The 27,565-nt window shown below is 37.7% G+C and overlaps 1 long non-coding RNA gene across 1 annotated transcript; it reads right to left on the reverse strand.

Annotated features, from left to right (window-relative positions):
• Nucleotides 1-1,768: 1,768 nt before the first annotated feature.
• LOC309608330 lies at nt 1,769-25,920 on the reverse strand. Its single transcript, XR_014232806.1, has 2 exons — nt 8,374-25,920; nt 1,769-8,063 (listed from the first exon to the last, which is right to left on the reverse strand). It is a non-coding gene; the product is annotated as an uncharacterized lncRNA (long non-coding RNA).
• Between the last annotated feature and the right edge of the window lie 1,645 nt (nt 25,921-27,565).

Raw genomic sequence — 27,565 nt, forward strand, 5'->3', positions numbered from 1 at the left:
ACATGTAGAAACTTTTCCCCCTTCACATCTCCCTCCTAGAGATGCAGGTGCTGTTCCTATTTTTTGTCTCTGCTTTTTTCTTTTTTGTTTTGCCCTACCCCAGTATGTGGGGATTTTCTTGCCTTTTGGAAAGTCTGAGGTCTTTTGCCAGCATTCAGTAGGTGTTCTGTAGGAGTTGTTCCACATGTAGATGTATTTTTGATGTATTTGTGGGGATGAAGGTGATCTCCACTTCTTACTCCTCCACCATCTTGAAGCCTAGTTCAGCCAAAAATTTTAAAATAATAATTACACCACCAAATGTTGGCAAGGATGTGGAAAAACTGGAATTCTCTTACATTGCTAGTGGGAGTGTTAAATGGTACCACCTCTTTGGAAAACTCTTTAGAAGTTTTCTGATAAATTTAAATATACACCCACCCTACCATCTAGCAATTTTAATCATAGATGTTTACCAAAAAGAAGTGAAAGTATGTGTTCACAAAAAGAATAATACAAGAATACTTATAGCAGCTTTATTTAAAATATCCCAAACTGGAAAAAACTCATCAAACTAATGTCTATCAGTAGAGAATGAAAAAACAATTTGTGGTATATTAATACAACAAAACATTACTCAGCAATAAAATATAATGAACTAATATAAATAATAATGTGGGTATAGCTTAAAAACCTATTGCATGAAAAAAAGACAAAAATACTAATAATGCCATTCAGATGGCATTCAAAAGCAGGCAGAATTAGTCTAGGAACATAGAAATCAGAACAGTGGTTGTTGGCCATGGGGTGAGGATTGACTCAAAGGGAACAGGGAGGAACTTGCTTAGCGATGGAATTGTTCTCTATCTTGCCTGGAATATTGCTTACATAGGTTTATGTATCTGTCAGAACTCATGAACTGTATGTTTAAGATCTGCATATGTCACTGTACATAAAGTTTACATACATACACACATGCACAGAAAAGAATGTGTACAGAGTCGCTGCTAGGTGTAAAGCACTATAATGAGAATTGTGGGGGACCCAAAGAACAATGAGACATCCCTGAGAATAAGGAGATGATATATTCACTAAAACATGGTTTGGAGGTCTAAGTAGTGAAGACATTATTAGAAGCCTTAGTGATAATGAGCAGAACCCTGTGGGGCTCCTGGGCACAAAAGACTTTCTGTGTCCCCATTTCTTTGATGATAGGAAATAGGCTTCATTCAGCCTCCATGACCTTCCTTGAGTTCCAACAGCATGTTCAAACAGTTGTTAATTAGGGAAGGGAGGGAATTCAAGATAAGGGAGAAACAAACATTCAAGAGAAACGATAGTGCAGCCTTGGGGCTAGGTCCTGGTTCCCCATCAAGGGATACACATAACGATATCTTTGAGCTGTTTTCTAGATACGAAAACCCACACCAGGTGGAAGAAGTTAACTGTATGCATCCCACAAGCACGTAGACACCAGACAGGTTGGTACCTGAAGGTTGATGATGCTGACTCCTACTTACCTCACCATGAACCAGTCAGAAGGATGTCCACGAGCTGATCACTCCCTCTTTGAACAATTACTATGAAACTTCTCACTACCCTGTCCAAGTGGGGACACACAGTTTTGAGGACATTAGCTCGCTGTGGTCCCCTTTTGCCTGACAAAGCAATAAAATTATTCATTTCTACTTCACCCAAAACTCTGTCTCTGAGATTTAATTTGGTGTCGGGGTACAGAGGCCAGATTCGGCTTCATTAGTAAATCATTCCTTTGCCCTTAGCAAAGGTAGTTTTTATTACAACAGTAATATATTTATAAACTAAAACATCTACTCATTAAATAGATAACATAACCACTTAAGTACATTTTGTAAAAATATAAACACTTTAGAACTGCTAAGTTTTACTCATTTACTTTATCTGTTAACCACGTTCTTGTTTTTATTCATGGTAAAGTGCATTGCTTTTTAAAATTCATTCTCCATAATATTTTCTGTGCCTGACCTTTTCCCATCTGCACAATCTCTTTTCTACTTCCTAAAGGTAGCTTCCCTTCCTTCTTTACTTGTCATTGGGGAGAGAACTGATCAGTTCCATCTTAATCAGAGAGTAGGCATAAACTTGTCTTTTTAGCATTCTCAGTTATACTGCTGAATACCAAGCATCCCTGCTGTGTTCCTTCTGACACCTCCTCTTTTTCTCTTTCCTCTTGGCAAAGCAGAAAGCAACAAGAATTTTGCAGCAGCATGAAATCTCTGGTCTGAATGAAAACTCTGTGATTGTCTTTTTCCAACCAACAAGTTCTCTGGAGGACAGCTTCTAAATTGCCTTAAGCTCCCCTCCCAGTAGGTATGCTAGATGCTTACTAATTAATTTGAACTGAATGGGCCTTTAGCAATTCTCATTCACAAAATTAAATCTCTGTGCTCTGTAGATTTGAAAGGACTATACCTTCCAAGATTGTAACTTTTTACAACATGGATAAGGTTTGTGAGCAGATATTTTATAAGCAGCAAGTTAAGCCTAGCTATTAACATATTAATATGTTAATATTTAGAACATATTACAAAGAAGAGAATGGGAAATACTAGTTGATGAGAACTTTAGGCATTAAACTGAGCCACTTAATTTTAGTAGATGTTTAGGTACATATTATATGTATCAACATAATGAAAAGAGCATTTGACAACAGTATGTGAATCTTTTCTGAAAATCTGGAGTTATTTTTATGTAAGTGATCTTCAAGTGTGGGGGAAGAAGATCAGATTGTAAAAGAAGAAAAACTGAATTATTTCAGAAACTGACAAAAATAATGTTAAGAGTGGGTGAATATTACAAAACAGCAAAATGTTAGTTGATCAAGCATGTTTGGATTAATAGCAGTTCTGTGATGCTTATTGAAAAGAAATTATAGAAAGCACCCATCTATCATTTATCTTCACACTTACTGAAAGTAATTTTTAGAAAAAGGAATACCAGGAATAGCATAATTGCTGGAACTGAAATACTCCCACTGTAAGTGTTGAGTACTTATTTTATTACTTGCAAATGTATCTTTCTGCAACTTTACACGTATCATAATTAATGTACTTGGCCACCCCAGTGGTAGCACACCCCACAGACGGCTGTTTTGTCTCCATGTCTCTGTGGACAAAGAATGTTGCCTGCCATTGCAGTAAACAAAGGATGTTGAAGCCACCAGGCCCTCAGCCACTGCAGGCATGCCAAACAGTGTACCCTGAGGGGAATTTGGGACGGAAAAAAAACCAAGTTGCCTGTCAGCAAGCCATTGACCTCTGCAGCCATCCCCAGTGGTGCACCCTGAGGAGATTCAGGTTGGAGAAAAACAGGATAATGGTCCTAGATAGATAAGGTGCCTATCAAAGGAATATTTTCAAGAAACCCAGACTCTTGCTTCTTCTCATACATAGAAAAGCACTAAGTTCATTAATTTGAGATGTCTGGTTTTCTTTAATTAGCAGTAATCTTTTGATGTTCCAACTACCTGGATTTTTTTACAAAAACTCCTATATATCCTGGCTCCTCCATTACCTCCTCAGAACAACCCCTCAGAACTACCTGAGAACTACCTGAGAAGCCATATCTTGGGCTTAAGTCCTCATTAAATCCACCAAATAAAACATAATTCTCAATTTTGAGGTTGTGCAGTTTTGTTTTGTTTTTTCCAGCTGACATCTCCAAGTGACTTAGCTGACATCAGGTGCTATAGATTGAATGTTCCCCCCACCCCAAATTCATATGAAAAATCCTAATACCTGATGTGATAATACTTGGAGGTGGGGCATTCGGGAGGTAATTAGGTCATGAAGGTAGAGCCTTATGAATGGGATCAGTGTTGATAAATGAAATATTGCTGGCATATCAGTAAATAAAGTATGTCATGGTCAGTAGTGATTGAAGCCACCACCTGGCGGTGAGCTGATGAACACTGAGGGAACTCAGGAATGAAAGAATACCTGCCATCTAGCAGTCATCAGACTGCAGCCACTCTCCACGGTGAGCCCTGAGGAAACTCAGGATAGAAAACACAGGATACTGGCCCCAGAGAGCTGAGGTGCATATCAAAGGAAAGATTGCAGTGAGCCCCCAGACTCTTGCATTTCCCATACATAGAAAAGCACTAAATTCCTTAACTCGATATTTCTAGTTTTCTTTAATTAACAATAATCCTTTGTTCTTACTACCTGCCCTTTGTTGTAAAACTCCTACATATCCTGGCTCCCCAACTTGCCTCTTCCTCGGAAAAGTTCTTTCAGGGTTACTTGAGATGTTGTCTCCTGGGCTTGAAGTTCTAAAAATTCCCGCCGAAAAAAACATAACTCTCAACTTTTGGGTTGTGAATATTTTTTCAGTTGACAGTGTCTTTATGAAAGAGACCCCCATAGAGCTCCACTGCCCCTTCTGCCATGTGGGGACACAGAGAAAAAAGGCCATCTATGAATTAGAAAGCAGGGTCTCACCAGACACCAAATCTGCTGGTGCCTTGATCTTGGACTTCTCAGCCTCCAGAACCATGAGCAATAAATATGTGATGTTTGTAAGCCACCCAGTCTATGGTGTTCTATTACAGAAGCCCAAAGGGACCAAGGAACAAGCCACACCCACGGTTTCTGTAGTATCTGGAGGTTCTCAACTCTGGTTGTTCATCAGAATTAAGTATGGATATTTTTAAGTACATGGAAAGCTTATCTGAACTTACTGAATCATAATCTTCAGAAGAGGGCCTTTACCCCTGTACTTTATTTAGAGTGGCATAGGCGATTTTGATGTGTAAGCCAGTGTGAGAACTATTGGTGTAGACCAACTCTCCTACTCAAGAATGAAAGTGATAAACTAAAACCAGCATAATTTTTCTCTCCCTGTGTTAACTTATATTTGGACCAGGCATGCTTTCTTATCTCTCTGTTAAAGAACACTGGGATTAAGCAAAAATAACCTAGCTACTTGCTCCAGGGAATATATGCTCTTGGAAGATACGTCTGTGAACCAACGAAAAAGGCTTACTTATCAAGACAACAGTTTACTCATCAAAACTGACTTCAAGACCTTTGCCCCAATGTGCCCCCAAGTCCAAAGCTATTATGTGATAAGATCTGCTAAATCCTGAGTAGATCTTGCCTTATGGACTGACTTTTAAGTTTCCCAGACCAGGTCGCAATGCCTTACAAATAGACTCCCTGACTCCCCCTCTTTTGAGGAACTTCTAAGACCCTGTTCAAGGTTGCGTTTGCCCTGATGGCAGTGTGTCCAATAAGCTTACCTTTGCTTTATCAATAGGTATTTTTGGTGAGTTGAAAGTCACAGTTCAATCATCATCACTCAGTTGCATAAATTATACATTTGATAACAATGGCTACATTTTATAAGAATAAAATATAGAGTTTGAAAGGCATAAATCACCTAGGTACAGAATGAGGTGAATTACTTAGGCATTTTTTGCAAAGGTTGCCTTGGTTTCTCCTTTCCACAGATGATTTTGTTCTTGGGTGTGCTCTGGCAATGTTGCAAGTTTTGATAATGCAGAACATCCTAGTTTAATACCTTCACCTGAAGAAGCTGACAACAATTTCTAAGTTTCATTTTCTCCTGTTCAAGCATCATGCTACTCCCAGGAATCCAAAGTCCCTGATTGTTTTCCCTTTGTTAGAGGTTATTCTGTTGCTGTTTCCATCTATTAATATATGTGCTAAACCAATTAGGAAAATATTACCTGTGACCATTAGGCAATTATGACATTTACTTCATCTTAATCTGTATCTCCTACTTTAAAAAAAACTGTTTCTATTTATTTTACACAGAAGTAACTTTACTGTATCTAAATTCTAAACCTATATTTGACTTTAGACACAAATTTCAAAAATTTCTGAGAAAATATGTTGGAGCTCATGAACTGATGTTCTAAAATGGAAAATATTCAAGAAAATTAAGAAACTATCAAAAAAAAAAAAAAAGTGGTCTGAGAAGAAGGAACATTAGGTTAAATACCCAAAAGACAAATAAGGATATTTGACTGCTGAGCTTGGATTTTTAAAGGGCACATATAAAAGACAACTAAGACTGAATTTGATAGAGTGGGATGACGTGAGGATCCAGAATAAGCCTACAGTTGTGCCTCCAAAATTAAAATAAAATTATTTTAAAGTTAAATTTGGCTAAAAGGGCCTTTAAAATTACCTATGTAGTATGAAGAGGAGAAGGAACTGAGCTTGAAAAACTTGACAAGAGCCGTTACATACATTCTTGGGAGCATGTGGTTAAAGGTCAAAATTCTTAAAAGCTTTTGATTTAACCTCAAACTCCCATATTTAAGATAAAGAAAATTAGACTTTAAAAATAAATATCAACATGTGTATTTTTGATTCACTATTTGAAGTCCTGGGACATGTCTGGTTTGAGGCAATAAGGGAGGAATTAGTGAGATAAAGCCACACAACAGTTCAGCTCAGGTGGGTCATTTAGCTCTAAGGACTGGGTCCAGCTGCAAGTTCAGACACAACTATGATGCATGGCATTGAATAGGCTAGGACTCTATGGCATAATTTTAATAGAATGAGCATTAGATTTATCCATGATACTTATTTCTGTCTTATTTTATGATAATGTCTGGATCTGTAGTTAAGGCAGCAAAGACATGAAATAAGTTTGGACACCCAAATCTCAATATCAGGTAAAACATTTGCTCATATTTTAATGTATAGACCTCCAGACTTGGTGTATGCAGATATAGAGACACATAAGATTGGTATAATACAATGCATAGTGTTTTATAACCTTTTAAACTTTACATATTAAGCTTTGTCAAAAATATTCATCGATAACTTTTAATGTCTGCATAGAGATTGGATTGGATCATAAATGATTTAACTATCAAACTATTGTTAAAACTGTAATGTTTTAGCCCCAAAACATGCATATAGCTAAAATATTTTCATACACTACAAATTATTTTCTCCAGATAAACTCCTAGAAGTAGAAATACTGGGTCCAAGGCTATGAACATTTTTAAGGCTTTTCTCTCATCATTTAAGCTGTTAAAAGTCTTGTTGGCAGGAATTTATTGAAGAGAAATTGTATATGTGTAAAAGAATAAAGGCAAATGTCAGTGATTTTACTATTTCACAGTATGATATTTTAATACATTGGGTGTATCAAGTTGGCAACAGATAAGGAAGTGTTAAATGTAATGTCAGAAGATCTGGATTAAATTCCCACAATGTCACCTGTTACTAGAGTCTTTAAGAAATGCATTGATCTCAATCAACCTATTTCATCATCTTTGAAGTTGGATTAATAATACCTGCCATAGCAACCTCTCATACTTGTTTTAAGAATGAATATGAAACCAAGTACATGGAAAACTTAGAAATATATATCAAGATTTTCACTAAGCTCAGGACTGAATGGAAGTCACAGCTGGATCTCTGAGTGTGGCTGCAGTACCCACAGGAGCCCAGGTACAGCTGAGTAGGTCAGGGAGCTGCATGGTCCTCTGATCAGCTAGACTTCAACACGTACATTATTCAGAGAAGCAGTTACTGCTTAAAGTAAGGGAGCATGCCACTCTTTTTCTATTGTTACATCACAAATTACACTCTATGGTTTAAACAAAAACAATCATTCATTATCATTCACAGTTTCTGAGGGTTAAGAATTCAGACAAGGTTGTCTGGAGCCTCAGTTGGAACACATGAAGGCTGGAGGCTGGAATATTCTGAAGGTTCTTTCATGTACGTGCTTGGCAGTTGATGCTAGTTCTGAGCTGAAGGCATGGTTGGACTATCGCTTTGAATGTCTATATGTGACCTTGACATGTGCCCTGGTTTTCCTTACAACATGGTGGCTGGGTTAACCTGGGGGCTGGATTCTATGGAGAAGCATCAAGAGAGAAAGGGAGAGACAGACACAGAGAGACACAGAGACAGTGAGAAGCAGGAAAAAGCCACCTTGCCTTTATGAACCAGCAAGTAGCTATGGAGATCACATGGCATCATTTCCACCACATGCTACTGGTTGACAGTTTCAAAGGTACACTCTGGTTCAAGAAGAGGGAACGATGATGGCACCTCTTTTTTTTTTTTTGAAAATTTTATTTATTTATTTATTTATGGCTGTGTTGGGTCTTCGTTTATGTGCGAGGGCTTTCTCTAGTTGCGGCAAGTGGGGGCCACTCTTCACGGTGCGCAGGCCTCTCACTATCGCCGCCTCTCTTGTTGCGGAGCACAAATGCCAGATGCGCAGGCTCAGCAATTGTGGCTCACGGGCCTATTTGCTCCGTGGCATGTGGGATCTTCCCAGACCAGGGCTCGAACCCGTGTCCCCTGCATTGGCAGGCAGATTCTCAACCACTGTGCCACCAGGGAAGCCCGATGGCACCTCTTGATAGAGGTATGTCAATATCACATTGTAAGGCACCACCTGGGATATAATATATCTTGGTGAAACCATCTTTGGAAAATACAGTGTAACACAGAATATACAAACTGCTAGAACTGTTACTTCTCTCCTCCTCTATAAAGTTGTAAAAGCTACATTCTTCTTCCCAGGAGCCATCTTGTGAAGGTACCAGGGGTCATGTTGTGGGGTGGAAAACTCAAGAAATCTGAGAGATTAGAAAGGCTAAGCATTATTTTAAAAAGCCTTGAAAATTATTAGTATTAACTAAGTTCTAAGCTGGGTTAAATTAATGACTAATATTCTAATATTTTTTAACTACCCAATGTTTAGGACTTGAAAGAATCATTTAGTTATACATAAAATTTAAAATATTGAGTTTTCTCAACACCTTCATTCTAGTATAAGTTAAAATTTATTACTCTGTTTTTATTGAATTAGGTTTGTTAAAAAGAATTACTTCAGGTTTAGAGAGAATTCTGCTTACTTGTACTTAATATAGCAAGTTGCCTGATTAGGATTGAATATTAAAATTGTTGAAGTTGGAAAATCTTATTTGGGATTTGAGGAAGACACCTTTGAACTAGGAGAATGGTTGTATTCTGATAGGCATTTATAAATATGCACTGACTAAAGAGATGCCTTACAGTTACTCTTGGGGAAGTCCTAAACCCATGACTGCTGATGCCCAGGAGTAAATCCTGAATGTGGTAGATTTGGGGGAAATTTACAGTCAGATGTTATGATTGCCTTATATGATTAAAGAGTGAAGAAGGTGTGGGTTCTTGATATCAGTGCATCCAGTGAGAAAAGGAAGCAAACTTTGGACATAAGGAGAAACAATAGCTCCTCTTTCTCAGGCCAGGAGGCATCTGGAGACTCTTTTCATCTTTTGAGTTGGCAGACAGGAGCCATGCTGGGCCTCTTTTTCTTGTTCAGACCTTTGTCTTTTGTTTTTGTTCTACTTTCTTGTTTTGTTTCATTCTACTTTTTTTGTTTACTTCATTCTGTCTTGCATTTCCTGTACTCTATTCTTTATTTTGGATATCATATTTATAATTTTCAGAGGTTTTTCTTTTGTATTGTTTCTTTTCATACCATTTTTTTTTTTCTTATGGATGCAATATTTTCTCTTACCTCTGAAAGATATCGATTACAGTTACTTTGATTTAAGTTTTCTCCAGGCACTTTTTCTGCTTACTTATTTTGTAGCTATCTTTAATGTTGGGGAATTTCAGTTGTCTGGTTACATAGTGTTGGCTACATTGAAGAATGAGACACCAAACTTAATCAGTAGCTCTGTGCTGGTGGACTGGAAGGCTTCTCTGGAGGGTGATAGGGTGAACAGCTGGCTTTTCTCTAACTTCCCATGTAAATGTTGATAAATATTGCCTCCTTCGGTTGATTTTTCCAGAGAAGGATCTGTCAGTATCATCACAGGAAGTTTACAGCTAGTTTAGGAAAGGTAAAGGGAGGTTTTTCACCATTCCATATACACATCTTTACCTAGTCTCTCTATGTACAACGTTGTTCTTTGCCCTTCTGTGTACATACCTCTTTATATATAGATTAATATTGCAGAGGGGAGGCTCAGGAGGGACGGTTATCCATGTGTTTAGGGTGGAAGCCTGAAGGTATAGCAATTCCTTTAAAGTCAGCTCCCCAAACACTCTCATACGCTACATTGCATCAACTTTCTGAGACTTTCTGGGGTTCCATGGAGAAAATTGCCTTGCTTCTCACCGAACCACTCCAGCAACTGCAGGAACATTGGTAAATCGTACATCTTCCTTCACCTGCCTTCTATCATCATACATTGGGATAAGAGGGCTATAGAAGTCACCTCGTTTCATTTGAATTTAGGATTCATATTTCTATCTCCTCCTTAATGCTTTGGGATAATTTTTAAAAGGAGAAGGGAAAAGATATGTTGACTCTACGCTTTGAAATTCTAAATCTGGTTAATATATCAAATATATATTTTAATAGAATTAATATATTAAGCTAGAACATCTAGATTTTAAAGAATAGAAATAATAAAATAAAAAACATCCAGAATCCTATCACTCTGAGATAATCACTCTTAAAGTATTAATATATATTCTTAATTGACATATTATTATTCTATCTTGCTATTCTAAGGTTAATTTTTTAACCACCCAAGTCCTCAATTTACACCAAGTAAACGCCTTCCACAGCCAGTTTACCATTTAATGGAATGATGTTTCCTTTAGAGTATCAAGTATATCTCTTTATTTACAGCTATTTTTCTGGAAGGCATTTACAAACATTAGAGAGCACTCCATAAAGACTTGGACTCTAAGAATTGATACTTCTTGTCTATACAAATAAATAACTCAAGTCAAAAACAAAAATTCCATACAATGGAGAAAATGATAAGTGTTAGTCATTGATTGCTTCTCTAGAAAGAAAGAAATGATCTGTAGTTTCACCTTCCACAGCTCAGAAACAGTAACACTTGTGAAGCTCTCATGAGCTACCAAATTAATCAGTCATGGTTCATGACATTGAGAAATCCCTTCACAACAGAGGCTGTGTCTTATTTATCCTTATCTCTTTCCTGGCGCCTAGATAGCTACTTTGCACATATTTCATGCTTAAGAAAAGGATATTAAATACCTGAAAAAATACCTCTGACATAATTTAATAGACTATATTTTTGCATTCAGGTTTCTTTTTCCCTTTGCTAATATCAATTTCAATTTAGACTAAGATATTGGAGAAATTAATTTATTGTGCAGATGGCATCTGCAAGTGAAAATAAAATGTAGTTTCCTTGGCTTTCCTCTGAGTAAGGGTGCTTTGCTTCTCTTTCAAGCAAAAAATATATTATTTTATCAGAACTGTGTGAAAGAAGTCTAACTTTTGAAAATATCAAAAGAAAAGTGGTATATTTGGAATATAACAAATTTGGTTAATTTACACTTTTAATTTAATGATTTATTTATTACTGGAAAATCTATATTGATTGCATTAAAAATACAGATAAGAAACAAAGATAAAAAAAGAAACTTAGAATCATAAGCCCAATAGTCAAAGATAGCCACTGTTTACATCTTTGTTCTACTTCTTATGCATAATATATTTACCAAATTTAAAAGCAAAGAATTGCATGATTTGCTCATACAAATAATTAAAATGTTCAAACACCCCTGGGAGAGTGTAAAGTAATATAGCCACTTTAGAAGCATTCTGGCAGTTCCCCAAAAGGTTAAACAGAGTTGCTATATGACCAGGCAATTCTACTACGATGTATATACCAAAGAGAAATAAAAATATATGGCCACTCAAAAACATGTACGTGAATGTTCGTAGTAGCTTTATTCATAATAGCCAAAAGTTTGCCTGGTTTTGGTACCATGGTGATGCTGGCCTTGTAAAATGAGTTCAGAAGCATTCCTTCCCCTGCAATTTTTGAAATAGTTTGAGAGGATTAGTGTTATCTCTCCTTTAAAGGTTTAGTAGAATTTATCTGTGAAGGCATCTGGTCCTAGAGTTTTGTTTCTTGGGAGTTGTTACAGTACTGATTCAATTTCAGAATGATAATTAATCGGTTCTTATTTTCTATTTCTATTTCTTCCTGGTTCAGCCTTGGGAGATTGTACGTTTCTAGGAATTTATCCATTTCTTCTAGGTTGTCCATTTTACTGGCTTATACTTGCTCATAGTAATCTCTTACGATTTTTGTATTTCCTCTTAGATTTCTGGTTTTATTTATTTGAGCCCTCTCTTTTTTCCTGATGTATCTGGCTAAAGTTTAATCAATTTTGTTTATCTTTTCAAAGGACCAACTCTTAGTTTCATTGATATTTTCTATTGTTTTTTAGTCTCTTTCATTTATTTCTGCTCTGATCGTTTTAGGTTTTCTACTAATTTTAGATCTTGTTTGTTCTTCTTTTCCTAATTCCTTTAGATGTAACATTAGATTGTTTATTCGGGTTTTTTATTATTTCCTGAGGTGGATGCGCTAGTAGGTGGGGCTGGTTCCCAGCCTGGTTGGCTTCCATACTCTGCCTCATGTGGTGGTTGCTGACCTGCTGGTGGGCAAGGCTGGGTCCTGGCATGGCTTGTGGCACACCTAGGGAGGTTCCCAGGGCTGGTACTAACCTGCTGATGGATGAGCAAGTCCCCACTGATGCCTAATTCTTTATGACCTGTGAGACAAAAATGGTTGTTAAAATTTTACTTGGCTGGATAGAAATCAAAAGATGAATAATATTTTATAACATGCAAAATTATACAAAATTCAAATTTCAGTGTCATATGTAAAGTTTTGTTGATACAACCGAATCCCTTTATTTATATATCATCTGTGGCTGCCTTGACGCTAAACAGAGATAAGTAGTTGAGACAGTTATTCAATGGTCTGCAAAGTCTAAAATACTTACTCTCCTGCCCTTTACAGAAAACATTTGCTGACCCTTGGTTTAATCTTTTTGTTCCATTGTAATGTCAGCAACAGAGGTTGATATTTCAGAATGGGAAGTAATTCTATTTGGCTCATGCAACCTAAGACTAACTTATTAGAATTGGAAGCCTGTTTTTTAAGTTGTTCAGCTACTGTATCTTGAATAATAAAGAAAAATTCAGGAAAACCAAACAGAAAGGCATCTGCTGACGAATATAACATTTTGTCCACTGTCTTTATGCAAGAGTGTGCTTCAGCCATAAACATCATTCACTTCTTCATGATCTCTTTATCCCAAGATGAGATAATCATTGAAGTATCAGGGTTTTTTAAATCCTCATTTTGAGTGATCTATTTATCTTTAAGAGTGACTCATTAGAAGCTAGGAACTATTACTTTTTGTCTCACTGATTTATCTTACTGAATGAGATAAAGTTTAGAGGCCCTGGTTATTGTCAGCAGTCAGTGAGGACTTCAATTTTTGTTTTTATCTCAGAACTTGCAACATATAAAGAATGTAATGTTCACATTTCTTCACCCTCCAAAGTAAGATTATCACCAACAGAACTTGAAAGGAAAGTATCTTCCTTTAAGTTTTGAAAGGACATACTTGGTTTCTCTTCAGTATTGGGTGTTTATTACCAAGATGCATATATAATGCAGTAAAGTACATACTTTTTGTTTGTTTCTGGTAATATCATAGACTCTGAGACTGGGGTATATAACAAGTTCCAGAGATAATGAAAAGAGTAAGTTAGAGATATTGTTACTACCAGAGACCTTCATTTTCTTTGTTCATCTACTACTTTTACTTTCAGGGGAGATAATTTAATTATATCAGTTTTTTACTGGGCAATATTAAGTAAAAACACCTGCAAAAAGAACTACATATATGTTAAATTTATGTTAAACTGAGATAATATTCTAGCACTCAATATGTTTGGCCCAGACCGAAGTGAAGAAATAAAAGAGCTAATGGAATCGCTGTACCTAGGAAATCTTTGGTGGTGACTGAAATCTCAGGTATCTTTCTGGAGATGGAATATTATTCTGGTTCATAAATTTAGTAGATAGGAGGACCACTTATGGCTTCCTCCTGGTCATCAATATCAAAACTCCATCCAAAATCATTTGTTCTGTGGGTTAGGGAACCACGAGCTTGATTTTTTTAAAATTGATAAATACACTTTCCAAGTATATACTCCTGAACTTGGGACATCATTATTGGAAAAAATATTTTCCATTTTCCCACCTACTATGAGATAAATTCAGTCACAATCATCTATCACTTAACAACATAAGCCTCCAGTGGACCACTGGGGTCAATGTGTGAAAACTTTTGAAGTATCCCTTCTCTAGATAACAATCTCGTGCCTTTATAAGTTTTTCAGTTTTTGAAGAAGACAGAGTACAGTGGCATAGTCTGTATAAAAGCAATTATAGGAGCCTGTATCAGAGGTTATTTTCTCATTTTCTAATTGTCTCCAGTCTTCTTATAACAAATGAGGCCTTGTCTTAGTAACAAAATTTAATATTTACTATTTCCAGAACTTTCTTGAATATTTTATATACATTCTCTTTATTCTCACAACAACCTTTTGGAGTAGTATTCTTAACCCCACATTACATTTATTTTGAAGAGACCGAGACCCCAAATCACACAGCAAGTTTAAGGGGAACTCAATATTTGCCCCCAGGCTCTTTGCACTACACTGTTGATATAATGGCTTGTTGGTATGAAAGAAGCACAGCTCCCATCTTTATCAGGCCAGTACAGTTTCCTTGGTTATACAGATCAAATAAAATCTTAGGGAATACTTTAAAATTTCATCTTATCCTTTCTAAGCCATGACCAAATGTCTCTGGTGTTATAATTCCCTAAATCTTGAGAACCGCACCCACTTCTTGCTCTTGTTTGCGGTCACTACCTGACCAGTCCCATTATAATCAATAGCCCTTTGTGGTTACAGTCTCTCCAACCTGTGGAGAAAGGACAAGAAGTCCTCTGACCCCTTCTCGGGCTTCTTTATCAGCCTCTCCATCTGGCTATTAACTGGGAGGACACACTTTGTAGGAAACATAATGTGAGCTCCAACAGCCAGCCAGGTGATGTCAATAGATCTACTATATAAATTCCTTCTCCCAAAACACTGAATTTATTTGCCTAAATTATGCCAAATGCTGGCTCTTCACAGCAGTCATTATGAACCAGGGATTAGTATAATTGTGCATCAGTTAAAACAGCATGCTGTTAAATTTCTTGAGAGCTGTCCATGATTGTGTTTTAATGTGCATTCCTGATGGGTCTAAAAAAAACAAATGAAGCGTGCTCCAAGTACGTGTTCATGTCTCCCAGACAAAGGATCTCTAAAACGAAGACCAACTCATCTCGTCTACCTTCTGTCAATATTCTGATGATTTGTACAAATCATCCTGGGTCCATTCCCACTCCTTCTGAGTATGGATTTTCATAGTGATGCTAAGGTAAGTGCAAATTCCAACTCTAGTTTCTTTTGTGTCTCATAACTGGAAAGATCATCCTCACTGCCAGAAAAGAAAGATAGAGGGAGGGGTTCAGGTAGCAGGGAAATGGTTAGAAATGTCCTGGTGTATCAAGTATTCCAAACTTAAAGCCTCCTTGAATCCTTCTAAAAGTCCACAATTTAGTGAAACAAATCTTAATTTGATCAACCAGAACCCTGATGTCTTTACTTTTTTTTTTTTTATCGGAGTATATTTGCTTTACACAGCTGTGTCAGTTTCTGCTATACAGCAAAGTGAATCTGCCATACATACATATATCCCCTCTTTATTGGATTTCCTTCCATTTAGGTCACCACAGAGCACCAAGTAGAGTTCCCTGTGCTATACAGTATGTTCTCATTAGTTATCTATTTTATACATAGTAGTGTGTATATGTTAATCCCAATCACCCAATTCACCCCACCCCATGTTTCCCCCTTGGTATCCATACGTTTGTTCTCTATGACTGTGTCTCTATTTCTGCTTTGCAAATAAGGTCATCTATACCATTTTTCTAGATTCCACATATATGCGTTAGTATATGATATTTGTTTTTCTCTTTCTGATTTACCTCACTCTTTATGACAGTCTCTAGGTCCATCCATGTCTCTACAAATGACACAACTTTCTTTCTTTCTAATGCTGAGTAATATTCCATTGTATATATGTACCACATCTTCTTTATCCATTCCTCTGTTGATGGACATTTAGGTTGCTTCCATGTTCCGGTTATTGTAAATAGTGCTTCAGTGAACATTGGGGTGCACGTATCTTTTTGAATTATGGTTTTCCTCCGGGTATATGCCCAGGAGTGGGATTGCTGGGTCATATGGTAGTTCTATTTTTAGTTTTTAAGGAACCTCCATACTGTTCTCCATAGTGGCTGTATCAATTTACATTCTCACCAACAGTGTAAAAGATTTCCCTTTTCTCTCCATCATTTATTGTTTGTAGATTTTTTGATGATGGATATTCTGAGTGGTGTGAGGTGATACCTCATTGTAGTTTGATTTGCATTTCCCAACGACTAGTGATGTTGAGCATCTTTTCATGTGTTTATTGGCCAACTGTATGTCTTCTTTGGAGAAATGTCTCTTTAGGTCTTCTGCAAAGTTTTTGATTGGTTTGTTTTTTTTTTTTTTTGATACTGAGCTGCATGAGCTGTTTGTATACTTTGGAGATTAATCCTCTGTCAGTTGCCTCATTTGCAAATGTTTTCTCCCATTCTGAGGGTTGCCTTTTTGTCTCCTCTTTGGTTTCCTTTACTGTGCAAAAGCTTTTAAGTATTTTTAGGTCCCTTTTGTCTATTTTTGTTTTTCTTTCCATTATGCTAGGAGGTGGGTCAAAAAAGATCTTGCTGCAATTTATGTCAAAGAGTGTTCTGCCTATGTTTTCCTCTAAGAGTTTTATAGTGTCTGGCCTTATGTTTAGATCTTTAATACATTTTGAGTTTATTTTTGTGTATGGTGTTAAGGAGTGTTCTAATTTCATTCATTTACATGTAGCTGTCCAGTTTTCCCAGCACCACTTATCGAAGAGACTGTCTTTGCTCCATTGTATATTCTTGCATCCATTGTCATGGATTAGGTGACCATAGGTGTGTGGGCTTATCTCTGGGATTTCTATCCTGTTCCATTGATCTATATTTCTGTTTTTGTGCCAGTACCATACTGTCTTGATTACTATAGTTTTGTAGGATAGTCTGAAGACAGGGAATCTGATTCCTCCAGCTCCGTTTTTTTCCGTCAAGATTGCTTTGGCTATTCGGGGTCTTTTGTGTCTCCATACAAATTTTAAGATTTTTTGTTCTAGTTCTGTAGAAAATGCCATTGGTAATTTGATAGGGATTGCATTGATTCTGTAGATTGTTTTGCGTAATATAGTCATTTTCACAAGGTTGATTCTTCCTATCCAAGAACATGGCATATCTGTCCATCTGTTTGTGTCATCTTTGATTTCTTTCATCAGTATATTATAGTTTTCTGCATACAGCTTTTTTGCCTCCTTAGGTAGGTTTATACCTAGGTATTTTATTCTTTTTGTTGCAATAATAAATGACATTGTTTCCTTAATTTCTCTTTCTGATCTTGTATTGTTTGTGTATAGGAATGCAAGGGATTTCTGTGTATTAATGTTGTATCCTGCAACATTACTAAATTCATTGATTAGCTCTAGTAGTTTTCTGCTGGCATCTTTAGGATTTTATATGTATAGTATCATGTCATCCGCAAACAGTGACAGTTTTACTTTTTTGTTTCCAATTTGGATTCCTTTTATTTCTTTTTTTTCTCTGATAGCCATGGCTAGGACTTCCAAAACTATGTTGAATAATAGAAGTGAGAGTGGACACCCTTGTCTTGTTCCTGATGTTAGAGGAAATGCTTTCAGTTTTTCACCACTGAGAATAATGTGTGCTGTGGGTTTGCCATATATGGCCTTTATTATGTTGAGGTAGTTTCCCACTATGCCCACTTTCTGGAGGGTTTTTATCATAAATGAGTGTTGAATTTTGTCAAAAGCTTTTTCTACACCTATTGAGATGATCATATGGTTTTTATTCTTCAGTTTGTTAATATGGTATATCACATTGATTGATTTGCATATATTGAATCCTTGCATCCTGGAAATAAATCCCACTTGATACTTTTAATGTTTTGTTGGATTTGGTTTGTTGGTATTTTGTTGAGGATTTTTTCTTCTATGTTCATCAGTGATATCAGCCTGTAATTTTCTTTTTTTGTGTCATCTTTGGTTTTGGTATCAGGGTGATGGTGGCCTTGTAGGATGAGTTTTGGAGTGTTCCTTCCTCTGCAATTTTTTGGAAGAGTTTAAGAAGGATGGGTGTTACCTCTTCTCTAAGTTTTAGATGGAATTCACCTGTGAAGCCATCTGGTCCTAGACTTTTTTTGTTGGAAAGTTTTTAATCACAGTTTCAATTTCATTGCTTGTGATTGGTCTGTTCATATTTTCTACTTCTTCCTGGTTCAGTCTTGGAAGGCAGTACCTTCCTAAGAATCTGTCCATTTCTTCCAGGTTGTCCATGTTATCGGCATATAGTTGCTTGTAGTAGCCTCTTATGATCATTTGTATTTCTGCGGTGTCCACTGTAACTTCTTTTTCATTTCTAATTTTACTGATTTGAATCCTCTCCTTTTTTTTCTTGATGAGTCTGGCTAAAGGCTTGTCAATTTTGTTTATCCTCTCAATGAACCAGCTTTTGGTTTCACTGATCTTTGCTCTTGTTTTCTTTGTTTCTATTTCATTTATTTCTGCTCTGATCTTTATGATTTCTTTCCTTCTACTAACTTTGGTTTTTTGTTTTTGTTTTGTTTTTCTTTCTCTAGTTGTTTTAGGTGTAAGTTTAGATAGTTTATTTGAGATTGTTCTTGTTTCTTGAGGTAGGTTTTATTGCTATAAAATTCTGTCTTAAAACTACTTTTGTTGCATCCCATAGATTTTGGGTCATCGTGTTTTCATTGTCATTTGTCTCTAGGTATTTTTTTATTTCCTCTTTGATTTCTTTAGTGATCCATTGGTTATTTAGTAGCATATTGTTTCACCTCCATGTGTTTGTGTTTTTTAGAGTTGTTTTTTTTTCCTGTAATTGATCTCTAATCTCATAGCATCGTGGTTGGAAAAGACACTTGATACGATTTCAATTTTCTTAAATTTACCGAGGCTTGATGTGTGACTCAGATGTGATGTATCCTGGGGAATGTTCCATGTGCACTTGAGAGGAAAGTGTATTCTGCTCTTTTTGCATGAAATGTCCTATAAATATCAATTAAATCTGTCTGGTCTAATGTGTCATTTAAGGCTTATGTGTCCTTATTAATTTTCTGTCTGGATGATTTATCCATTGGTGTATATGTAGGGTTAAAATCCCCCACTATTATTGTGGTACTGTTGATTTCACCTTTTATGGCTGTTAGCATTTGCCTTATGTATTGTGTTACTCCTATGTTGGGTGCATAAATATTTACAGTTGTTATATCTTCTTGGAATAATCTCTTGATCATTATGTAGTGTTCTTCCTTGTCTCTTGTAATAGTCTTCATTTTAAAGTCTATTTTATCTGATATGAGTATTGTGACTCTAGCTTTCTTTTGATTTCCATTTGCACGGACTGTCCTTTTCCATCCCTTCACTTTCAGTCTGTTTGTGTCCCTAGGTCTGAAGTAAGTGTCTTGTAGAGAGTATATATATGGGTCTTGTTTTTGTATCCATTCAGCCAGTCTGTGTCTTTTGGTTGGAGCATTTAATCTGTTTACATTTAAGGTAATTATTGATAGTATGCTCCTATTGCTATTTTCTTCATTGTTTTGGGTTTGTTTTTATGTGTCTTTTTCTTCTCTTGTGTTTCCCTCCTAGAGAAGTTCCTTTAGTGTTTGTTGTAAGGCTGCTTTGGTGGTGCTGAATTCTCTTAGCTTCTGTTTGTCTGTAAAGCTTTTGATTTCTCCATCAAATCTGAATGAGATCCTTGCTGGGTAGAGTAATCTTGGTTGTAGGATTTTCCCTTTCATCACTTTAAATATATCCTGCCACTCCCTTCTGGCCTGCAGAGTTTCTGCTGAAAAATCAGCTGAAAACCTTGTGGGGATTTCCTTGTATGTTATTTGTTGCTTTTCCCTTGCTGCTTTTAATATTTTTTCTTTGCATTTAATTTTTGTTCATTTGATTAATGTATATTTTGGCATGTTTCTCCTTGGGTTTACCCTGTATGGGACTTTCTGCGCTTCCAGGACTTGACTATTTCCTTTCCCATGTTAGGGAAGTTGTCGACTCTAATCTCTTCAAATATTTTCTCAGGCCCTTTTTCTTTCTATTTTTCTTCTGGGACCTCTATAATTCGAATGTTGGTGCATTTAATGTTGTTCTGGAGGTCTCTGAGACTGTCCTCATTTGTTTTCATTCTTCTTTCTTTAGTCTGCTCTGCAGCAGTTATTTCCACCATTCTAACTTCCAGGTCACTTTTCTGTTCTTCTACCTCATTTATTCTGCTATTGATTTCTTCTAGTGTATTTTTCATTTCATTTATTGTATTGTTCATCACTGATTGCTTATTCTTTAGTTCTTCAAAGTCATTGTTAAATATTTCTTGTATCTTTTAGATCTGTGCCTCTATTTTATTTCTGAGATCTTGGATCATCTTTAATATCATTACTCTGAATTCTTTCTTTTTCAGGTAGATTGCCTATTTCCTCTTCATTTATTTGGTCTTATGGGATTTTACCTTGCTCATTGGTCTGCAGCATATTTCTCTGTCATCTCATTTTGTCTAACTTACTGTGTTTATGGTCACCTTTCCACAGGCTGCGGGGTCATAGTTCCTCTTGCTTCTGTTGTCTGCCCCCTAGTAATTGAGGTTGTTCCAGGGGCTCATGTAGGCTTCCTGGTGGGAGGGACTCTTGCCTGAGCTCTGGTGTGTGGAGCTGAGTCCTTTCCCTCTTATGTGCAGGGCAGCATCAGGTGGTGTGGTTTGGGGTGTCTCTGAGCATAGTATGTCTTTAGGCAGCCTGTCTGCTGATGGGTGGGTCTGTGTTCCTGTCTTGCTGGTTGTTTAGTGTGAGGTGTCCAGCACTGGAACCTGCAAGCAGTTCGGTGGAGCTGGGTCTTTTTGTCAAGATAGATACCTCTGGGAGAGTGCATGCTGAATAATATTCCCTGGGCCCAGGAATTCTCTGGTGGTCCAGTGCCCTGGATGCAGTTCTCCCACCCCAGAGACCCAGGCCTGACCCCTGGCAGGGGAACCAAGAGCCTACAAGCTGCATAGTATGACCAGAGAAAAAAGAAAAAAAAAACAGGAATACAACCAGACAAACAAAAGACAAATAACAAAAACAAAAACAAGCAAACAGCAAGAACAACAACACACACACACACACACACACACAAAGAAAGAAAACAGACATCCAAACACAAGACAAATGATAAGAACAAAGCCAAACAGAAAAAAACAGACCAAAGAAAAAAAGAAAACAATAAAGAATAGAACACACAAACAAACAAAAGAACTCAAAAATGAAAGAATCAATAAAGGCTAAAGTAAAAAAACAAAAAATGAAAAACAAAACAAAAACAGAAAGCAAACTAAAAAAAAAAAGCAAAGAAAACATAAAAGAAACACATAAAAAAGATTAAAAAGGGGAAGAAAACAAGAAAAAAAGAATAATTACAAAACACAGAACAACAAAACAGAAACGCAAAACAACAAAAAAGTAAAAATAGAAACAATATTTATTAAAAAATAAAAAAATAAAAAATAATAAAAACAACTGAACAAAATGAAACAAACAAAAAAAGTATAATAGTAATAAGAATATTTTCCTGGTGCCTCCTCTGTTAGTGTCCTTGCTCCCACAGTGAGGCACAGCCAACCCCCAATTCCCCAGGTGACCCTCCAAGACCTCTAGATAGGTCCCACATACCTCTGTGGGCACTGTGGTGGCAGCTCAGACTCTGGCCTGGCCCAACTCTCATGTGTACTTTCCCCCAAAGTCCACTGCTGCTAAAGCTAGACCGGTCTCTGTTGTAGGAACACTTTTTGTCTATTCAGATACTCCACAGATGCAGGATTTGATTTACTAAGCCACAGATGCAGAATTTACCAAGCCAATCGTGAGGATTTAATCCATGGCTTGTGCAGCTGCACTGAGATATTTCTGTTCCTTTTCCTTCGTTGCACTGCCCTTGGGTCTCAGCTTTGGTTTTGGCCCCACCTCTGCATGTGAACCACTGTCAGGTGTCTGTTCCCTGACCAGGCGAGAGGGAGTAAAAGCAGCAGCTGATTGGGGCACACTTACTCAGGCTGGGGAGGGGTACAGCAGCCACAACTGGAGTGTACGTGAAGTGCCTGCAGCAGCAGAGACCAGCAGGCAGTTGCAACACACTGGTGCATGTTCACTCTGGTGGGAGACACTCCCAGTGCCCATAGAGGCAGTGGTTGGTGTGTGGGATCAGTGGCAGCCCTGCCCCTTGTTTGCCACTCAACAGTGGTGCCTCATTTCCTAGGCAGACCACGCTTCCTCTAGGGGCATTCCCGACAGTGGAGCCCCTCACTTCAATCCCCTCTGTTGTATCCATGCAACCAACAGCTGTCCTCTCCCTGGATCCACTCTCTTAACCCTATGCTTTAGCACTCAGCCCCTGCCAGCATTGGCATATTCCTGTCTCAGGCAGGGGCACCCAGGGCTGATTCCCAAGGAGGTTTTGGGATGGTTGGTACTCAGGGCCCCAGAGCCTACACAGGTGAAGGTCGTGGCTTGAAGGGTGGGCGAGCCTGCTCAGGTGGGTGCCCCTCACAGCCCTAGGAGGCTGAAGCCAGTGGGTGGGGAAAGGGATTGCAATGGCGGCCCCATCCCTTGTGCACCACTCAACAATGATGCCTTGCTTCTATGGTGTACCGGGCTTCCTCTATAAACTTTCCCGGTTGTAGAGCTCCTTACTCCTGTCCCTGCAGGCTGTATTTGCACAGCCAACAGTTGTCCCTTCCCTGGATCCATGCTCCAAACCCCACTTTCCAGCACCCAGCCCCTCTCTGCAACAGGAGACACATAACTCAGGCTGGGGTGTGTAGGACTGCGACACAGACCATGAGCACAGTTCTCACTTTGTCCTGCCTTCCGCAGACCATCTGCTGTGTTATCCTTTGACCTCCTGAAGGTTTCTTTTTGTCCCAGCTGATTTCCCCATTGTGAGGGAGTTTTTCTGAGTGGGGAGACCTCTCCTCACCTTCAGCTTCCTGCCAGGGTTGCTGGTCCCTTTTTTGATTCCTCTTTTCTTTTTTCTTTCTTTCGTCCTACCTGGTTGTGAGGGGATTTTTCCTGTCCTTTTAGGTGTCTGAAGTCTCCTACTAATGTTCAGCAGGTACTCTTTGAAAATTGTTCCATTTATAGGTGTATTCTTGACGTACTTGTGAGGAGAGATGAATTCCATGTCCTCCTATTCCACCATATTGACTCCTTCCCCTCAGAACCCTGATTTTAACTATGAAAAGTTAATGCAACTGGGAATTCACCTTTTCCTTACATCTTTCTATGTGCCTACACCATTGTACTGCCTGGCATACAGATGTGAAAGCACTGGATTCAAGCTGAACGTGTTTCCTTCTACAGAGTCACATAGTTGTAGCATAGCAGTTAGGACATCTTTGAGCCAAAGAACAATAGACCTACCTCAATGGACTCCAATAAGGAGACACTATTTTCTTATACAAAAAAAAAATCTGTAGTAAGGAATTTCGGTGTTGTTCCAAGATCACCATATCATCAGGGACTGAGGCTCTTCCATTTCTACCATACTCTGCATGATGGCTCAGCTTTCTTCTTGCCTCTCCTGGTCAAAATATGCCTACTGCAGTTCCAAGCATCACGATAGCCAATAATGCATCTGGTCCAAGGAAAGGGATATTTATTCAACATTTCTATTATGGATGAAAACACTTTCCACAGGCCAAGCAGACAGCCCTTCAATTCCCAAACCAGGTTCTGGCTACAATGGGCTGAGATGCCTGGCCATAACCTTCTCACAGATAGAGCAGCCAAAACGAGTACCTGACATTTTAATCTTTGGCCAAAAATATCCTTACGAACATAGAAACAGAGAGGTAGTCATGGGTAAGTAACCCAGTATATTTGACAAAATATGGAACTCAGTTTTGTTAGTTGTCTAGAATCAGAATATCTGAGTATATTGCTTTTTCTATGTAGAATACAGAGGGTCATCAGAATTGCCTATTTATCCTGTTATTCTTCCATATCACAATCTCTCCAAAATAACCTAGTGTGGTGCCAAGTTCATGGCCTGAAGTCATGATTTCATTACATGTGTCATCCTCAAACAATAGCAGAAGGGGTTGATACCTTAATTTCTAATTTACTCCCCACACCCAAATGCTTAGTTTCCCATTACTACATGGGAGGACCTCATGCTCCCCATTTTGTTCCACCCAAATCCGTGTCAAGTCTGAAGTCTATTCCTGAAAACCTCACTACCAGGCATCAGTAGCTTACAAAAAGACTGGGAGGAAGAGATAAAACCTAGGTGCCTTTGGTATAGGACATTTATTATAAGAGTGTTCAAAATGAGACAGGAGGGAAAGGGGCAGGACACAAACACTAGATAATGAAGAAGGGGCACAGCTATTGGGATGTGATGAAGACGGGCTGGAACAAGCTGAAACCAAGGTGGCTTTGAGAATAGTCTCGTCATTGACATTTAGTTCATTATATCTTCATTATAATACTAAAAATCACTCCCCCTTATGCCATGACTGTCCTGAGGAGGACCATAAAAGGCCAAAAAGTGGGCAGTGACCCAATTCCTGGGAAATCCCCACCCTACCCTGAAATAGCAAGAATACTCCCCACTCCTTAACCTATGAAATTACTTAACTCATAAAAATCTGTGACCCCATGCCCTGGGGCCACTCTCACTTTCTGAAATGGTCTGCATTCTGTCTATGGAATGTGTATCTCTCTAAATAAACTTGCTTTCCCTTTACTCTGGTTTGCTCTTGAATTCTTTCCTGCACAAAGCCAAGAATCCTCACTTGGCAGTCCATCCTAAGGACTCCTGCAAGTCCCAGGACATGACATTTCCCTCTTCTGCCACAAAAAGAGTGTTTCTATGTCTCTGTAGCCATGCTTGTTGTTCTAGGTTTGGGTTTCAGTTTTTATAAGAGCAAATATTATCTTAGTGATTTTCTGCACCAGACTATTCAGAGCTAAATCAAATGGTCTGCCTCCTCTTTGTTTATTTAGTAATTATATATTCTAAGAATGATCATTTTTTTCACTGTTCAGTATGGAGCATATCACTAAGCAGAGCTTCATCTTGGCCATGTCAGGAAGAATTGGTCTTTTCCAAGAGCAGATGCCAGTGGACATGTTTGAATCAGATATATAGTCCTTGATCCCATCATTTGTGGCTAGGCCAGCATGGTCTTTTATTCAACCCAGGTGGCATGATCCTCAGCTGTTTCTTGTTAAAACAATACTTACTAGAAGAATACAGTGGATTTCAAATGTGCTTTAGACTTTATTTCTGAATCACTCCAACGCATCAACAGCAGCCATTTGGAGAATGCCTGTTTCATGCCGGTCAACTTACTAAGTGTGTTGCATATTTAATCAGCAGAGAAGTAGTAATGTCTCCATAGTACAGATGAAGAAACACAATCTCCAGTATCGTACAATAGATAAACCTATCTATATTCACTGCATTAATTGACTTTGAATAGCTTGAAAGAAGATGGGCATTAATTGACTTTGGATAGCTTGAAAGAAGATGGTGAAAAGTCAAAAGAAAGCCCTTTAACCTTGATCACCTTTTAAATCAGGGGTATGTAAAAAGAAATAAACATAAGGAGAGGGCAAAATATTAACCAGGTCTTAAATGTTTATGGCTAATATTTCTCCAAGCAGTCTTTAATGATTAAGGAAAATAAAGTGTAAGATATGTCTGAACTTTAAGTAATCATCTTCATCTGAATAGAATTCTACTTAAAGTCTCAGCTAAACTCATTCTATAGTTCTAAACTCATTCTATAACTAAAACTCATTTTGTTTTAGTTGGTTTTTTAACTCTTGCTTTCCCCATCTGCTATACTAGAGGGAAACTAACTCTATCGTGACAACTGTGTGCCAGGTACGAGGCCACTTGCTTTATGTACACTACGTCACTGAATTTTATTAATAGTCTTACATTTCTCTTATTTGAAATGTGTAACTCCCTGTTGATTAAAAGAGTAGGTCACAATGACATACATCTTGTGAGAATTCCTTAACATATGCATTTAAATATTATATCTTACCATTTACTTGAGAACCTTAGACTATCTCTGAAATATCTCCAGATTTATAAATTATGGTTTTCCAGAAGTGATTCTAGGTTTTTCTCATTGTTACCATGAGCACATGTAATGTTTCCCCTGGTTATAACTATCCCCTAAATGGAACATTACAAACTAACTTGGGGAATGATTTTGATCTATACTCTGATGTTGTGGATATGCCCCTCGTTTCTAATTTGTATTCAGATATTCACATCAGGAGGCAAGAGTCTAATTGATTGTTCTGAAGACAGAGTGAAGACCGCATGAAAATAATTGGAAATCTTGGACTCAGCCTTGTATACATAATGCATTTTTCCCTAGTTAAGATTTCTTTGAATTTGAGGTTGTGCAGTCAAAATGAATATTATTAAACTAGCAATGCATTATTATGGATACTTTGCAGTACATAAACATGCGTTTAAAACACCAAAAAATTAAGTATTAGGGACTTGCTTTATGGTATTAGCTTAAATTCAACTTCACTCAAAATTTACATTTTTCATTGTTAGACAGGTAAATGCAGATGACTTGTGTTCAAATTCTGACTCTCCTCTTATGAGCTTGTTTAACCTCCTGCCCAAGCTCTTTAAGTTTCTTTTCTAATCTAGAAAAGCCCATAATAATTCCGAGTATTATCTGTGAGGATTATGAGATAACATAAGTGAAAATGTCTAGCCCAAGATAGGCTTTGGTAAATGTTTTTATGTCTCACTTCTGCAAAATATTAGCTTGTCTAAATGCTATACAAGCTATGTAAATCACCAAGATCAAGGGAAATTAGCATTCATGGAAAAAACAATCCTAACCATTTCCTTTTCACTCTCTACAGGTAAAACTGTTGGATTCTAAAAGTAAAGGTAAAGGCAGATTCTAATAACCAAGTGGCAAGACAGAACTGTTAGTCTGTTTTCTCCTTAAGTACCTAGGTGTTTAAGTCCCTTAAGGGTAGAAGGACTAACTTTCCAACAGCCACTCCAGACATCCTCCCTTGTAAAATATCCATCCCTGATATTATTCCCTGATCCTTGCCTCCAAATCTAATGTCTACCTCACAGTCTAAGTAGAGTTTTCTTTCTACACTGAAAACGCACCATGTTCTCATCCCCATGCTTTTGCAATGTGTCACCCACTCTCCTATGACCTAATACCTCACGTCTCAACCTAGATGATACCTGCTTAGAAAGCCTTACCTGAACATCATACTCTGCCCAAAGAGAATAAAAGTACTTGCAATTCTATCCTCACTGAGGGGAGTAGATGATCAATAAAGAGCAGTACACAAGGAGTACTCAGTGCTTGTTGACTGAGTCCATTGGCTTCTTTTCCTCCTGTATCAGAAAAGGGACTGTGCTAAGTCAGCAACCCAATTTGAAGCCTTCTGAGGATTC

Source organism: Balaenoptera borealis (assembly GCF_965194805.1).
Source record: "Balaenoptera borealis genome assembly, chromosome: 12".
NCBI classification, from domain to species: Eukaryota; Metazoa; Chordata; class Mammalia; order Artiodactyla; family Balaenopteridae; genus Balaenoptera; species Balaenoptera borealis.